The sequence below is a fragment of the Thunnus maccoyii genome, chromosome 15 (genome assembly GCF_910596095.1).
Source record: "Thunnus maccoyii chromosome 15, fThuMac1.1, whole genome shotgun sequence".
Taxonomy (NCBI): domain Eukaryota; kingdom Metazoa; phylum Chordata; class Actinopteri; order Scombriformes; family Scombridae; genus Thunnus; species Thunnus maccoyii.
Window position 1 is genome coordinate 1,835,090 of NC_056547.1, and position 17,354 is coordinate 1,852,443.

The window sequence follows — 17,354 nt, forward strand, 5'->3', positions numbered from 1 at the left end:
GTGTATAAACAGGTAGAGGTCTGTCTGCAACGAGGTGATGAGTAAAGGTTTAGTTCAGTAGTCAGTCGTCTATGATCTGAGACTCCAGTTCTAGACCCGGTGTGGGGACCTCCTTCATAAAGTAGTTTATTCATGAACACAGTGTCATAAAAACAAAAACAGGATTTTTAATCCTCTTTCCACTTTTATTCGAATACAAATACAAATACTGGGCTCTCTGCACATCCCTGGTTTAAATTTTTCACTATTTATCTGTTAGTAGATTAATTGAGCACAAAATGAACCTGCAGTTTTGTAGCATATATTTTTTAGTCTATGTGTCATCAGTAGTTACACCCTAAAGATTAAATAATAAATACTCGTGAACATTAATCATGTAGATACATTTATTTTGTTTAAATTACTGTGTTCTTGCACATCTAAAGGAAGGTTGTGTTACAATCACGACATACTGTATGTCTGCATGTATTAACTATGACTGTGTACTTTAGGCTGTTTTAACATACAAATTACTAACAAAATATATCATAAAGCAAAAATAATGTAAATATCTTATACAGTAAACATCCGTGTGTGTGTGTGTGTGTGTGTGTGTGTGTGTGTGTGTGTGTGTGTGTGTGTGTGTGTTGTGTGTGTGTGTGTGTGTGTGTGTGTGTTTGTGTGTGTGTGTGTGTGTGTGTGTAACATATTAAAGTTCATGAAGGAGGTTCAGGTGGATCATTATCTTCTAATCAGAGTGATGCTTCTCTGGAGGATGTTGGATATTTTTTATTTGTATGAATCAGTCTGAATATATTGATCTGTATGTATTCATACATATATGTTATATGTTTGTGTGGAAGCATGTGGAGGAGGAGAGTTATCCAAGAAAACAGTTTCAGATTGATGTTTTGATTTTCTTTGAAAATCCTGACAAGACTACAAAGATGGCAGCTGAGCTAAGACTGTTTGAGTAATGTTGTGATGGAGCTGCGGACTTTAAAGCCACATATCTGTTAATCACAACATTATAGAGCCGTCTTAGTACAGCCGGCCATCTTTTTAGTCTTGTCAGCGTTTCCCAAAATCAAAGAAAATCAAAGCATCAATCTGAAAATGGCCTTCGTGGAGCACAGTATGATATCACAGCAGGAGATATGCCTTTAAAAACCCTCCTCCTCCTCCTCCTCCTCCTCTCCCTCGTCTCTCCGTCTTTCATTCGCTGTCTAGTTAACTCAGGTGAAGCAGGAATATTAAGATGGATGGACGAGCCGGAAGGGAAGCAGTAGATACGGCGAGGAAGGAAAAAAAAAAAAACAGAAAATGAAGAGCGATGAAGGAGCGAGCGATGTCATTTCTGCACACAGAAGCAGCAAAGTCAAATCTCCTGTTTGTCGTTTTTTACAGCGAACGACAGAAGACTCTCTCTGACCGAACTGACGTGCAGGTTGACCGGATGACAAATAGCACAAAATTTAAAACAGATGATTTTCAGAAGTGCGGCAGGTAACTCGTGTCTCCGGATGATGAATCTCCTGAACGATGAAAGATGAGAAGTGAAGAATCAGCTGCTTCTGAGGATCTGAAGTGTCGAGTGATGAACTTGAAGTGATTAATTTTTATCACTTTTAATGACGATGAATTACTGTAATGAAGGTGTTGAAACTGACGGGGGAACAATCTCACATGTCTTACGGCCTTTTGGTCTGAAGCCTGATGAACAATTCAACAACCGTTAGCATTTAGCTTTTAGTTCATTTATCAACTAAAACTATAAAGAAATGACGAAAAATGAGACCAAAACTAAATAAAAAGTAACTTTGAAATCAAGAACTATGATGGACAAAACATCAACGAGCTCCTGATTGGTCAAACAGTCTCCTCCAGCAGCCAATCATATCTCTCGTTCAGAAGTTGATTGAGCTGTTTGACCTGCTGTTAATAAGAAGCATCTTCATTCAGTAAAGTTATCTGACGTTACAGACTTACGGACTAAATGTTTCCAGGTCAGCAGGAAACATCAGGCTGTTGGATCACTGTTAGAGCACAGTCTGTAACCATGGTAACAGCGCACAACAAAGATGGAGACACTTAACATGTGACAACAATTAGTGTTGGGCAAAAAAACTGAACAGACGATTCTATAAATGCTGATTTTTTTTTGCAGGTTTGATACGTATCAGGTCTGTACTGTCTCCAGGAAGTAGCTTCATACACTAAAGTCCGACACCTTCACAATAACAGCCTTCGCCTTCTCCCGCCTACGCTGCTTTACACGTCACCAGACGAGCTGCCAGCGATAAAAAAAAATATATACAAATTGAAGCATCACAATCTAAAACTGTATTAAAAACTCACTTGAGTGCTGTGTGACAGACGTGTGAGCAGTGCAGGTGGTGACTGACACACCTTTGTCCCTCGGGGCTTTCCGTAGCTGTATGCGCTCGCCGCTGAGACGGTGCTGATACTGATAGGGACGCCACACTTCTCATACATGCTGCCTGTATGATGATTCACTGATGTACTCAGTGCCTGTTAATGTTAATTTGTATTTTAATTTTGTTATTTCTGTTACCGTCATAATACAACATACAGAACATATGAGTTGGTAGATTTTTCTTTTTTTACTGTAAAAATAATACACATGGTATAAGTTTAAACCTTGCCTTTATGATTTTATGTAGGAATTCTAAGTTATTATTGTGCACAACTCCAAATAACTCATCTTAGAGTAGGTATAATAATGGGGAAATAGTCCTCCTTATTGGCCACACAAGAAAAGTCAATTATAATTATGATTGTTACACGTAAAAGACTTATTGATTTTGTAAGTTGTCTGTAAGGATAATGAAGCTCAGCCTGAATGCTTTTTACTTCCGCTGGATTCATGCACAACTTGTTAGCGTCCAGTTTTACTCTAAAAATAATACACATGGTACAAGTTTAAACCTTGCCTTTATGATTTTATGGGTGAATTATGAGTTATTAATCTGCACAACTCCAAATAACTCATCTTAGAGTAGGTATAATAATGGGGAAATAGTCCTCCTTATTGGCCACACAAGAGAAGTCAATTATAATTATGATTGTTACACGTAAAAGACTTATTGATTTTAAGTTGTCTGCTTCATGTCGCTTACAGCCTGATATTCTGGGAGGATAATGAAGCTCAGCCTGAATGCTTTTTACTTCCGCTCCATACATACACAACTTGTTAGCGTAGCATTTGGTGCTCTAGTGGCAGAGTACTGGAAAACTCTAAATACTCAAAATATTTAGAGGTTCGGCCCCAAGTACACTGAGACAACACAAACACTTGACCGTTACAGCTCTGACTAAAATGTCTGAATTTTTGTTGACTGAAATAAAAGTCAAATGACTAAAATTTGCCTAAAACTAATCAACATTTTAGCTATAAGACTATAAATCAAAATCCGGTGCACATTGCTAGTATCTCACAGTTATCGTCTGGTTTCTTGTCTTTAAACCAGGAAAAGGGGAAGCAGGCTGGAGGTTCGGCGAGCAAACTGCGGCGTGTTAGCAGGCTGTGTTAGCATCATCCTCTGCCGCTCTGCTATCGGACATGAAATATTTACAGGCGGTGCTAATTAGAGGAAGCACAGAGGATGAACACACACACTCATTCATGCTCGTACACGCACTCACACACACAAAAACCCATAGAAACTTCTACTTTTAACACTCCTGCACACACACACACACACACACACACACACACACACACACACACACACACACACATCTCCTCCCTCCCGACCTTTGAGGAGCTGCGGACGGAAATCCTCTTAATTACTGACACACACACACACACACACACTATCTTCTGAGCCCTTGAATTATTCCCGTTTGATGAGAGCAGCAGACAGCCGCTGAACTTTATCACTGCTGGTGAAATAGTCTATTAATGGCGGTAATATTGTGAATCAAAATAAGAATTAGAGTTTATATCCATTTCTTAGAGACAAAGAAAAGAAAATCATCCCTTCAGGAACAAACACTTTCCTCTCAGCAGCTGCAGCAAGCAGACTGAAATCACTCCCATAATGCAATGCAACCAGAATTAAAAAAAAGGAAACATATCTGTTCATACAAAAGTGTTGCTGTATGTGTTGTACATATATTTTTGTACACTAAGGAGCAGATTTACCCCTTTTTCAGTACTTAACAGCCGAATTACATTTCTCCTTATTTACTAAAGGAGCCAGTAAAATGGAAGAAAAGTGTCTCAGCTGAAAATAGCATGTTTGGATTCATGCAATATGTATTTAAGGCGTTCCTGTGAGGAGGCATAAATGCGGGGGGAAAGTGGAATGGAAATCCATAGAAATATCTGCTGCACCTGATTTATCACCGCAGGCCGACCACGGCGGCAGGAAACTGTCTGAAATCTAACATCTGAGAAGAGACACACACACAGAGAGAGACGCCGGTTTAAAATCACAACATGAGTTTAGCTGCTCAGCAACACGACTCAAGAGCAGGAAGCAACAGTTTTACCGTCTGTTTCCTTCACGTCTCTCCTGCATATTTACCATCACTCCCAGCAGGTTCATTATATTATCTGTTTACATAAACATACTTCTGAAAAAAGTTTTAAAGTTTTACCAAAAATCTTCCAAAGCTATTTCCATAATAACTAATTTAATGATTGACAACATCAGGAGATTTCCAGCCTGGTCGCCAGAATAAAACGTTGGCAGTTTACATTTCTGCAAACCACAGAAATGTTGAACATCTACGTTTCAACATGTGAAATATGTAGAATATTAACATTTCAGGAATACGTATCATCTCAACATTTCTTAAGTGACGTACTTCACATGCAGCAAGTTGGAAATCAGCAGAGAACAGTTCGAGACCACCTTGAAACCAATGTCCACTTCCTGTTTCAACCGACAAAAGCAGGTGTTTTTAGTGAGACATCGGCCGTTTTTATTTTATTTTTTATTTTAACCCAAACCATGATCTTTCCCTAACTCTAACCAAGTGGTCTTTGTGCCTAAACCTAACCAGACCTGAACCACAGCGTTGTCACACCATAAAACATCATTATTCAACAGGTAGAAATGTTGATATTATACGTTCCACACGTGTTGAAACGCAGATATTCAACGTTTCTGTGGTTTGCAGAAACGTTCAATGCCAACATTTTCTTCTGGTGACTGGGTTTGGATGAATAGAAGCTTGCAGATCTTCTTCTCTTCAACCAATATTCCAAGTTCAACAGTAGAAAGCACTTTTGTTTGTACTCCAGTTCTTTATAGACATGCGCAACATGCTGCTCTTTACATTTCCAGTCTTCCAGTTTGCACCAGTTTGCGACAGGCTTAATAAATCCCCCTACATGTACAGTACACTGTTAAAATTAGTGCTTTGGTTGTTTGTTCAAATACTTTTAATCAACTGACAAGTGACGTCTTTTGGTCGTGTTGATAATGTATCTGTCAGGAGGATGTCAGGTTGGTTTATAGTTGATAAGAACTAGTTCAAACATCGTGTTGTCCGAGCACGTTGGAAATTTAAAGTGTTTACAAATGGCTCCTGTTGAAGGTGTAAAGGGGACCAAAAGGCCTTGCAGGTTTCCTCCGTGTCATTCAGGTCTTCATAATTTGGTTAATCAGAAATTAGCAGCACTGACGTCCATCATGACCTGTGACAGGTTCTCCATCCTGAAGCCCAAGTGAACATATTCAGATGATTTATTTTGTCAAAAACACAAAGATGTTCAGTTTACTGTCATGAAAAACTTGCAAATAAAGGCATTCTTGCATAAAAAATGATGATTAATTGGTTATCAAATTATCATTTCAGCTCTAGAGAACTACCATGTCTGGTGAGGGTCAAAAGGGTTTCAACAATAAACTTTTGTCCAACAGGAAGTTAATCCTGCCGTGAATATTGCTCAGACCGTTGAGAACATACCAGGAACTCCTGCTGTGTCTGTAATTTTCCTCCATTTTCTCTCCTTTGGACGGTAATTTGCCTTCATCTTCTTCGTTAATTGGCTTTAACTGCAGTGGCTCAGCCTCTGAAATTTCCCATCTCATTTAGTCTTAACACACCTGGTGATTGTGGAGCGTTTCCACTCGTAACTCACATTCATTTACCAGCATGTGGTTGGTGAGAATCTTCCATCCTGAGATAACATAGTGAGCATTTCCTGCCAATCCCAGTGGGGGGAAAAAAAAAGGTGAAAAATAGCTTTACGTAAAACTCTGTGTACACTGTATGCACCATATAGAAAAGGTTACAGTCATTATGTGCACAGCAGTTATAAATCCCAGAGCTGTCAGCACATTTACAGTGAAGAGGAGAAGCAGGGGGGGGGACTTGTCAGCCAAAAGTGGGGGTGCTAACGTTAACGCTTGGAGACGAGAAAGAGGCAGAAAAAACAGACGTGTCAATAGAAAGACGTCCTCCGTTAATCACATGTGTCAGTGAGGTGAAGGGCTGCTATTCTCCCAGACTGCACTGCAGCAGGTAAATTGTCTCCGGAAGCAGCAGCGGCAGCTCCGTTGGGAACGTGATGATTACTGTTCTCCGTCTGATTGCCACTCGCTTCCAGTTGGCTGGTAATGGAGAGTCCAACTCTTATCTGCTAACAGGTACAGAATAACCCTTTAATTAACCCTTAATGAATAAACCCTGAAGTCACAGACGGTGGAAATTCTTCATCGAGATGCGACTGTTGAAGAAATATTTCTCTCTTTGCGGCTGTCAGGAATGCAGTTGGAGCTTATTTGGCTCAACTGCAACTACTCGAGAAAAGTCAGGTTCATTGTAAGGCTGCACCTGCTTACAGCAACAATTAATGTGCTGATTATTTTCTTGATTAATCCTTTAATTGTTTTGTCTATAAAATGTCTGAAAGTCATGAAAAATATCCGTTAGAGTCAAAGGTTACGTCTTTAAATGTCTTTTTTTTGTCCCAACTACAGTCGAAAACCCAAATATATTCAGTTTATTGTCATATCTGCCAAAGAAAAGCATTAAATCATCATATCTGAGAAGCTAAAACCAGTTAATTTCTGGCATTATGCATAAAAAAAACGACTAAGCACGGTGACATCACTAAAAGGAAGAAAACGAGGGGAAATTAGTGAATTTAATGTTATTTTACAACAGTTGGAGAGCAGATATTACAGCAACACTCATCTGAGCGTAAAATTTAATAACCAGAGAGGCGAGTTTCAAACCCCAAAACTGCTGCTGAACAAAAGCCAAAAGCCCTAAAGGATAATTAACTTTATTAAAAAACTTATTTTCAGTCTTTTTTTTCTCCATCATTTCTATCAGTAATAATAATTTTGTATTCACCAAATTGATGTCAGAGATCTGAGAACACTAGAGAGAAGAAACATGAGCAACACTGAACAAGGAACCTGCGTGAGAACAACTACAGTAAATACGGTAAACTGGGTAAAATAGGGATGTGCAGAGATCCCAGTATTTGTATTTGTATTTGTATTTGTTGAGGCAGCAAAATTATTTGTATTTGTATTTGTATTTCTCATTTATTGCCTATTTTTTACAACCTAACGTGGAGAGGAGAAGGGGAACAACAGGTAATAGAGAGTCTCTTGGGACCCCTGATGATTGACATGTTTTTTTTTTTCTTCCCAAAAACAAATAATTTTTAAGATATTTGTATAAAACAAATATTCGTACAAAACCCACTATTTGCTGAATAATGTATTTGTATTCGGGCACACCCCTATTGGGTACAGTTTTACTCCTATTGAGTTTTCATCAAAGGATAATTCCAGTTTATTTCAGCCTGGTAAATGTGGCCATTGTGTCTCTGTGGATCAACAGCAGCGATATATATATATTATATATATATATTATTATAGAGATTAGAGGAAACAAGGATTGGCTCCTATGACAGTCTCCAAACGCATCGACGACGTAACTCTGACATATAAAAAATAAAGATGACCAAATGTTACTTTCCAAAACAAGTTTCAAGTTTCTACAAGTTGATTTTCAGAGCGAGCTTGATGACCTGGAACCAGCTGCTGCCTGTTTGTTATCTGAGCCGACAGCGTTGCTGACGCTGTGGTTTCCTGCTCTCAGGTGGGAAAGATACACGACCGACACAACAGGAAGAAAGACTTCAGCGATGACTGCTGGAGAGAGAGAGAGACAGGAGGGGGTTTTAAAACTGTGCTGAGGTTTTGGGGGAGTCTCGTTATTCTCCACGTCGTCGGAGAATAACGTGACTCATGAAGTTAACGTGATCCTCTACGGAGGAAGACGTCTCACTCTGTCTGAGCTGATTGTACAGCGGTGTTACAGCGTGGAGCTTCTTCTCCTCACAGATGATCTTTTGGTCGACACACAAACCGACAACAGACGAGTTTCATTTCAAATTACTCATTGAGTTAACCCTTTCATGCATGGTGTCCACTACAGCAGACAGGTATTTGGAAGCCATCTTGAACCATGTAAGTTATAGTACCATGTCCCAACTACCAGGTGGTGAACCTCCAAAGTGTTGTTACAATTCCATCTGAATATCACTTTTGACTCTCTGTGATTTTGAGATATTGAATCATAAATTCAAAAATGGCGGAGGGTGGAGGAAATGCAGCAAGTAGCTCAGGAATATCTGTTAAATACTTTTATTCTCAGAGAAGAAAAACAGATAAAAAGTATATTTTTCAACTAAATAAGATGTTTGAAATACTTTTATCAAGTTTTTAATAATATTTTTCTATCTGTCCACTCCAGTGGACGTCATGCAACAAAGAGTATATTCTGTCTATTGTTATCTAACGTTCCTATGTGTATTCATACCATTTGCTCTTAGTAATAAAAATATATAAACATATATATATATATATATATGTATATATATATATTGCCTATATTGATTTCCATGAATCACGTTTTTCTCCGTAGATGGTGTCAACTATTCAATATATTAAAAAAAAAGTTACTGACATGATTTTTCACTTGTTTAAAAGTAAAAATAAACAATAAAAACATTTTTTTAATAATTCATGCATGAAAGGGTTAATGAGTGACAGCTGATACGAGCTGCCGTCCAACACGGTTAAACCGAAGCTGAAAGTGACGCTCAGCGAAACACGAGAAGCTGCGAACTGAAGCTTTTCTATTCTCAGCTTTGATCAGTCAGAGCAGCTCTGAGGTGACGAAACACAGCAGAGTAAAGAAAACATCCACGTTTCATCTGGTTTATTTTAGCTGATAATGATCCTTTAATATGTCATTTTAGTCAGAATCGTGTATTTCTGGTTATATTTTAACATGTTTTCATCTTGATTTTAATCTCCATCATGTACTTTACTGTACATGTTTTTATCGTTTTGCATTTCTCCTCAGAATCCACATGTTCAAGTGTTTTTTGATGATAATAATCTCATAAATACTCTGCTTCAGACCCTCCTCTTCCTCCTCCTCCTCCTCAGTGCTGCAGCAGCAGTCTCTCTGCTAATCTTCCCCCGCTGCGGCTCAGACATTAATAACTTTGGAATTAAAAAAAATTAAAGAGGTGAATTGGCAAACGTTTAAGTGGAAAGGCAAAAAGAAAAAAAAAAAACAACTCCAAAATGCTTAGACTCCCACGCCTGCTGATGAACTCCTGGTGTAATTATCCAAACCAGTCAGATATCACACCACTAAATGCCAACTCTCTTATTAATCACCCACACACACACACACACACACACACACTTTTACCTCATTATAAGACAGTGCAGAAGAAGCCAAATTTGATATTAAATGTGCACATTTTCTTTCCTTTTCTTCCTGTTTTTACACCCTTCCTAATCTCTAATCTATGATTTTTGCTGAAATATTGGATCATTTAAACATTTATTGAAGTGAAAGCATGTGAGAAGTATTTGGTGGAGCTGATACAGCAATGTAAAAATACTCCATTACAAGTAAAAGTACTCCATGAAAAACCCTACGACAGTAAAAGTACTGTAAAAGTATTATGAGCTTGATGTAGTTAAAGTATTGCAGTAAAAGTACATAAGTATTATGAGCTTGATGTAGTTAAAGTATTGCAGTAAAAGTACATAAGTATTATGAGCTTGATGTAGTTAAAGTATTGCAGTAAAAGTACATAAGTATTATGAGCTTGATGTAGTTAAAGTATTGCAGTAAAAGTAGTGGTTTGGTCCCTCTGACTGATATATTATTATATATGACATCATTAGATTATTAATAGTGAAGCATCAGTGTTAGAGCAGCATGTTACTGTTGTAGCTGCTGGAGGTGGAGCTAGTTTACACTACTTTATATACAGTTAGCTAGTTTAGTCCAGTGGTTCCCAACCTAGGGGTCGGGCCCCTCCAAAGGGTCAGCAGATAAATCTGAGGGGTGGTGAGATGATTAATGGGAGAGGAAAGAAGAAAAAACAAAGTTCTGATACACAAATCTGTTTTCAGTTTTTGGACTTTTTCTCTAATCTTTGATTTTTGCTGAAATATTGGATCATTTGAACATTTATTGAAATGAAAGCATGTGAGAAGTTTAGAGGGAAAAATCACTATTTGGTGAAGCTGTTAACAACTCATAGACATGTGAAATGTGACCCCGACTACACACTGCTTTTTGTAAGACGTCAAAAGACAAAAAGGTTGGAAACCACTGGTTTCATCTTTAACAATGTGTTGTATTTTAAAAGCTTGTTATATTATCCATTGTGTCAAATCTTCATCTGAAAAGTAACTAAAGCTGTCAAATAAATGTAGTGGAGTAGAAAGTACAATATTTCCCTCTGAAATGTAGAAAGTAGCATCACGTGGAAATACTCAAGTAAAGTACAAATACCTCAGAATAAATGTACTTAGTTAATTTCCACTGCTGCATCTTCTTCCTCTTCGTGTCTGTGTGTATATTTCATGTTGCCACAGTAACAGAAAAACAATAACAAAATCAATATTGCAAGACATTCTTCTCATTTGTAATTCGATACATCCTTAATACTTGTTCATTCTCCTCGTCTGTCTGTCTTCTCTCTCTCTCTCTCTACCGGTCCATCTCAGCTTCGCTCGCCCGCCACATTTCCTCCATTATGAAATGACCCATTAAGAGGAATCAATCTCTTTGATGTTGTTTGCCTCATCGTGCGGCTGAGACATCAGCCGAGCCGTAACACCTGAGAGGACGGTCATTAAAGGGATTATGGGTACAACATGGGGCCGCGCTGCAACACTCAAAAAGCCATAATGAGGGAGCGGACCGTCCCTGAGGGCGCCGTGACTTCAACGCCGTGGTTAATGACGCAGTGTGATAGAGGAGGATTTCACAGTCTGAATGACAAACAGGTTTTATTCTGTTTGCTGGTGAAGGAATCTATTCTGGATATGTGATGGTGGTTTTGAGTTTCACATCCTGACACACAGCTCAGTTTATTCTGCTCCCAAAACCAGCAGCAGCCTCGCTCACAGGGAGGCAACGGATACGTTTCCTCTTACTATCAACAAAGCCAACAATGAACTGATCTACTAACAAGTACTGTGTGTGCATCCAAAGCCTGATATATCTTACTCCTCTGTGCCGTAGACCTCCGTTATCCAAAAACTATTAAAAACACGTCAGTGAGTCAGACTGCTGCACTGGGTGAGGCAGACGCTACTGAGCATGTGCGGGAGCTTCACTAGCTTGTTGTGCTACATATCACAACCTCTTGACTTTGTCTTAAATTGTAAATTATAATACAGTATGTTATATTTTACACAGAACTACTGTCTGGAGACTGAAAACATGATGCTGTTATTACTCTTTGGAGCCGTTTCTAGTAGGGGTGTGCCCGAATACAAATACATTATTTGGCAAAGCACAAATAGTGGGTTTTATATGAATATTTGTTTCATACAAATATTTTTAAAATGATTTGTTTTCGGGAAGAAACAAAAAAACATGTCAAATACCAGCGTGCAGGTCGGTTACATCACTATCTCAGTGTCTCTCCTCTGCTCCGCTGTTACGTCTATCAGCAGGTCTCAACGAGGGGAGTCACATCCACCTGCTACATGACGCACATTTCCTGATTTTGACATCACTCCCGGAGTTGGGGGTGTTCCCCAGAGATAAAGCTGAACTACTGACACACGCAAAGTGCTCTCAAGAGACTCTCCATAACCTGTTGTTCCCCTTCTCCTTTCCACAAAGTTAGGTTTTAAAAAATAGGCAATAAATGAAAGAATCGCCTTTGAAGTTCCTCCCTACATGTTACACGCTGTGCTGTCTCTGTGTTATGGTTGTATAAATAGGTAGAGGTCTGTCTGCGATGAGGCGATGAGTAAAGGTTTAGCTCAGTAATCAGTGCAGTCGTCTATGATCTGTGAGACTCCAGTGTGGGGACCTCCTTCATAAGGTAGTTTATTCATGAGTAATTTAATCAAAAACAGGATTTTTAAGCCTTTTTCCACTTTTATTCGAATACAAATAATTTTACTGCCTCAACAAATACAGATACAAATACAAATACTGGGATCTCTGCACGTTCCTAGTTTCTAAACCAAACTCTTCATGATGAAGGAACATGTCACCCAGTGCAAGCTACTCTTGAATTATGACTGATAAGAAGAGTTACAGCAACATACTGGGACAAACTGACACTAGAGGCCAAGAATCACGGAGTAACACGATGTAGGAAGCTCATTTTAGGTGTTTTACATAAAAATAAAAGGTATTAAGAGAATATCTAAAAGAAACACAACATTATAAAAAGGCTAGATTAAGATAAAAATGAGCTAGTAGAAGAGGATAAAGTTGACTGTGCAGCTACGCTACAGTGTAAGATATGAATAAATAGTCTTCAGTCCTGATTTAAAAGAAGTGACCTGCAGTTTTCTGGTAGTTTGTTCAGATATGTGAAGTGTAGAGTTGTGGTTTAGTTCTGAGTCTGAGCGGTCTGGACGCTTCGTAACGTCGCAGCAGATCAGCGATGTGTTTTAAACCCAACACAGAATAATTACATATAAGCAGAACTGAGTAGTACTAGTAGTAGTACTACACATGTTCTAGGAGACTTTTTATGGAGAATAAATGAATAAATAAAGGTGTAACTTAACTTCTGGTCATTTCAGAATCTATCCACACAGCTGGATATTATTTTATTGTTTTGTTTAGTGACAGCTGTTTGTAGTGACTCCAAATCTCATCAGTCGTCACGTATAAACCAGAAGTTTATTTTTTTAACAAACTACTGTACTTCTCTCTCCGTCCCTCCCCAACTGGCTGTGTTTGTCGCAGTGTTGTATAAAACGTTGTGGATGTAAAAACAAGCTCTCTCTATCTCTCTCTCTCTCTTGTTCTTTTGGTGACTAGACAAACAGACAGCAGCCTCTTGAAAGATGAATGCATAAATTTGCTTCTCCTCTTGTCTCTTTCTCTCTCTCTCTCTCCGCACGTCTCTCCTGACACCATGTAATCTTTCCTGTTCGCTCTATACACAGGAGAGTTATGTACCAGCTCCTGTGTTTTGTAGGAAGCGGCGGGGAGGGCGGAGGCGGCTCGGCGGGGTAATGAAAGACAGATTCATCAGAATAAAGAGGTTGGGAGTTCAAGAGAGAGAGAGAGAGAGAGACGGATAGACGAGGAGAGGAACCCGCAGAGAGATTTATCGAGGACGTGGAGGAGAAAAGAGCCGTTAGATTGAGTGGAAGAAAGTCAGAGAAAGATCAGATGTGGAGCTCGTGTCTGGATCTGAACTATATAAAGCAGCGTTTGTTTCATGTTACCAAACGTTTGACCCGCTAACGGCCGAGACAAAGGACGGTCATGCTAGTCTGGTTCAAAGCGAAATATCACAACAACAAAAAAGCTTTTTCTGAAGCTTTTCACAGTTGTTGAGAGTTCAAAGCTTCAGAAAAAGTCGTGTCTGAAGAAATAATACCAAAAATCCCTGATTCCAGCTTCTCAAATGTGAATATTTCCTGGTTTCTTCAGTCCTGTATGAAAAGTGAACTGAATATCCCTGGGTTGTGGACAACCAAAAGACCAAAAAGACTAGAAATAATACAGAAATAAATAGAGAAATAATCATCAGATTAATCAATAATGAAAATAATTGTTAATTGCAGCCTTAATAATATGTAACTCACAGTCGTTGAATCATCAGAATCAGTAAGTGTTAGAAAATATTTGGTTCTTTGGTTAAAAAGTTGAAGGTACAAACCTCTAAACATAAAATCTGAAGCAATAAAATAAGTAAAGAAATAAATTAAAACTCCTAAAAAACATTTCAGTAGTTTCAGAGTTTAAAACTCAACACTAATTTCCAGTTTTTGACTTGTAAATAAGTTGTAATTATGATAACTCAAATATGAATGTTTCATGTCAGCCATCAATCAAGGTAATTAAACCCAAATTCAGCAGGAAGTTGTAAATATGTGAATCTCATCTCTACCACGCTGTTTCTGAGTGAATGAAGTCCTGAAAGTTTCTTTTTTTAACCAGAAAACATCAAATATGTTTGGTTTTATATTCATATGTCAACATCTTTGAGATTGAGAAGGTTGAGGATCAGAAATGCCTTAAAACATCCTGAAAATGAAAATATTCCCCTCGAAACAAACAAACAAAGAAAAAAAAAAGCAGGAGAAATAAGAAGTAAATTTAAAAAGACCAAAGACTGATGCAGCTGGTGGTGTCGCCTCCTTTTCACTCTTGAGTGAAGGGAGCGTTTCAGTCGTGCGATTTCCCTCGGCGTGAAGCAGAAGATAAGCGGAGCTAAAACGAGATTACAGCAGCGCAGGATACAGATTACAGGTGCAGTGACAGCGTGGCAGACATAAAGCTGGATTACACAAAGGTCTGAACACAGAGACAGACACAGCAGGGCGATCAGACTCCACTCCTCCATCCTCCTCCTGACATTTCTTCTTCTCTTGTTTCTACTCACAACAGATCTGTCTCTTCTTATTTCACAGTTTAGTTTCCTCTCTCTGCCATCTTTTCTGTCATATTATTTACTTTTCATGTCTTTCCTGTCTCTCTTTATCTCCTTTTTGTTATCTTCTTTTCCTCGATCTCCCTTCACTCTTCTTCTGTCTCTATTTTAAGGCCTCGTCACAGGCAGGGCTGGTTTGAACTGCTGTATCTGGCAAGCTAAGCTAACTTGCTAATGCTAATCAGTTAGCTCCTTTCTTTAGCTTCTTTGTATTTTCTCTTTACTATTCTGTTTACTATCCTCTAGAATTTTGTTCACTTTTGAACAATAAAATCTTATTGAAGGGGGGATATAAAGCACTCTGTGTTAACTGCCAGTTAGTGAACTCCTAAACTTGTTAGCTTAGTTGCTAATGGGACAACTTCATATGACTTATTCAAGATATCTTAGTACCATTGACTTCTGTCTCATAACTATCTGTAAACCACTGGCTGGCTTTATGGAGCAGTTTTTACCACAACAGAGATTCAACAGAAGTGGTGCAACACAGCTAATAAGCTACGTTAGCTTCCTCCATTTTGGACTCCCCGGCTATCCGTCCCCTCAAAGGTCAGCGTTGTCAAGATGGCAGACATCTGTGGGTCAAAGTTCATTAAAGCTGAGCTTGACGCAGAAATGTTGCCCAGCTTTTTTTTTTTTTCACAGTGAATTTTTCACCTACTCAAATTGCTGTAACATTAGCCGCTCACATTAGCATGCCTGGATAACTTGTGTACTTCCAAGCCCAAGAGTTAGCATATGATTAGCTCAGTCTGACATTACACTTTAGTTTTTTTTTTTTTTTAATTTTCCTCTATTTTCATGTCTTCTACATGAATCATCAGCTGGTGAGGATGTTAACTTTTTACCTGGAACCTGTTAGCTTTCATCTTTGTCTGTTTTTATCATTACTTTGCTGAGTTAGCATGGTATCATGCATATTTAAGACTCTTTTGCAGGGTTCAGATTTCCACAGGAGTCAGCTGGAAACATTAAACAGCTGGCTAAAGATAAAGCTTTCAACCAGCTGGTGTTAATTAGCTAGCTAACAATCACTGGTAAAATCTTCAACAAAACTGACGGTTGCCAACAAAAAATGAGAAGCTGTTTTTGAATTTCGATGCACACTACATAGGTGCTGAGTGCAAGAAGGTAAATCTTGACGGACGTAGCAACAGTAAAGGGCTGAACTTAGTGACAGTTTTAACCCTGAATTCAACCACAATAAAAATCTATCTGCAGCACTTGAATTCAACCACAATAAAAATCTATCTGCAGCACTTGTAGATGAAGGCGTCTGGCTTTAATTTAATGAAAATCCAACAGTCTAGATGTTTTGTGAAGATGTGAATTTTGCACTCAGCAGAAGCAGAGAGAAAACAGTGAGGGAGAAAGACATAAGGAGGGAATGTGAATAAGATTCAGGGATATGACTTCCTGCCGGGGGGAGCTGTGTTTGTGTCGCAGCCCGATGAGACTCCTCTGTGGCGGGGAGGATCAGCGGATAGACGAGAGCTCAGCTGGTCTGACCGCTGGCACAGAGCGCAGGGAGGATGGAAATACAAAAGACAGATGGAGGGATCACAGAGGATGAAGGAGAGAGAGGAAGACAGAGATGGAGAAAAGGGGATAGAGAGACAGACCAGAGAGGAGAAAAGAGAAGGGAAAAGTACGGAAGACAAAACGGATGGACAAAAGTAGCTTTTATCGAAGCTAATGGCTTTATGGATGGCAGTTTTGTCATTGTAGTTAATGTTATTTGGTTCAGGTTAGAGTCACGGTATCTTTGGCTCGGAAGTACGCTGCATAAAGACGATTGGTTGGTGGGAAGCTGATGAAGGATCACTGTAAAAAACGTGGTGAAAGAACTTGAATACAAGCATAATAAGTAATATTTTTTTAGTTGAGGAATCATTTAGCATTTCAGGAGCGTCTGTACAGTTACCTGGAAGTTGCTTTTACTTCATAAACTAATAGTCAGTTTTATGTATTAGGTTACAGATTGTTCAGTTTTGGTAAAGTTTAAAAATGATCAAATAGAGAAGCTTGGTCAGAGCGTTAAATAGCCGGCAGGGATGTGCTGCCTGAGAAGACTCATGATTTGTGTTTGACTTTAGCTTGTAAGTGGTTCTGAATTTGATTATTTTTAAGTGGAAAATGTTGTTTTTATTGCACTTTAACCATTTTTTAAATTCTTGCTGCCGTTTTAATGATTTTTTATTTGCAAAACTAGAATCCTAATGTTAATTTGCCAAATTTTTAACTACTGCGATTGTGAAGAGCCCAAATTCCTGGAGGAACGGGGCCTAGAACACCTCCCTGAGGAACTCCATAGTCCATATCAAGTCTCAGTGATACAGAATAGACCAAACTTATAAACATTATTTGATATGACAGCCCAGCATTCTTATAAATAACGTCCATATCAACGATTCTGCAC

General features: G+C 38.7%; 1 long non-coding RNA gene and 3 gene segments (V, D, J or C); 2 read left to right on the forward strand and 2 right to left on the reverse strand.

Annotated features, from left to right (window-relative positions):
- Positions 1-17,354, forward strand: part of LOC121913208 — an 899,212-nt gene that overhangs the window by 237,038 nt on the left and 644,820 nt on the right.
- LOC121913212 overlaps positions 1-17,354 on the reverse strand; it is a 747,540-nt gene that overhangs the window by 226,435 nt on the left and 503,751 nt on the right.
- The window catches only part of LOC121913210, a 756,822-nt gene that overhangs the window by 222,959 nt on the left and 516,509 nt on the right, over positions 1-17,354 (forward strand).
- On the reverse strand, positions 5,238-6,228 carry LOC121913268. The gene is made up of 2 exons (XR_006100277.1): positions 5,923-6,228; positions 5,238-5,669 (listed from the first exon to the last, which is right to left on the reverse strand). It is a non-coding gene; the product is annotated as an uncharacterized LOC121913268 (long non-coding RNA).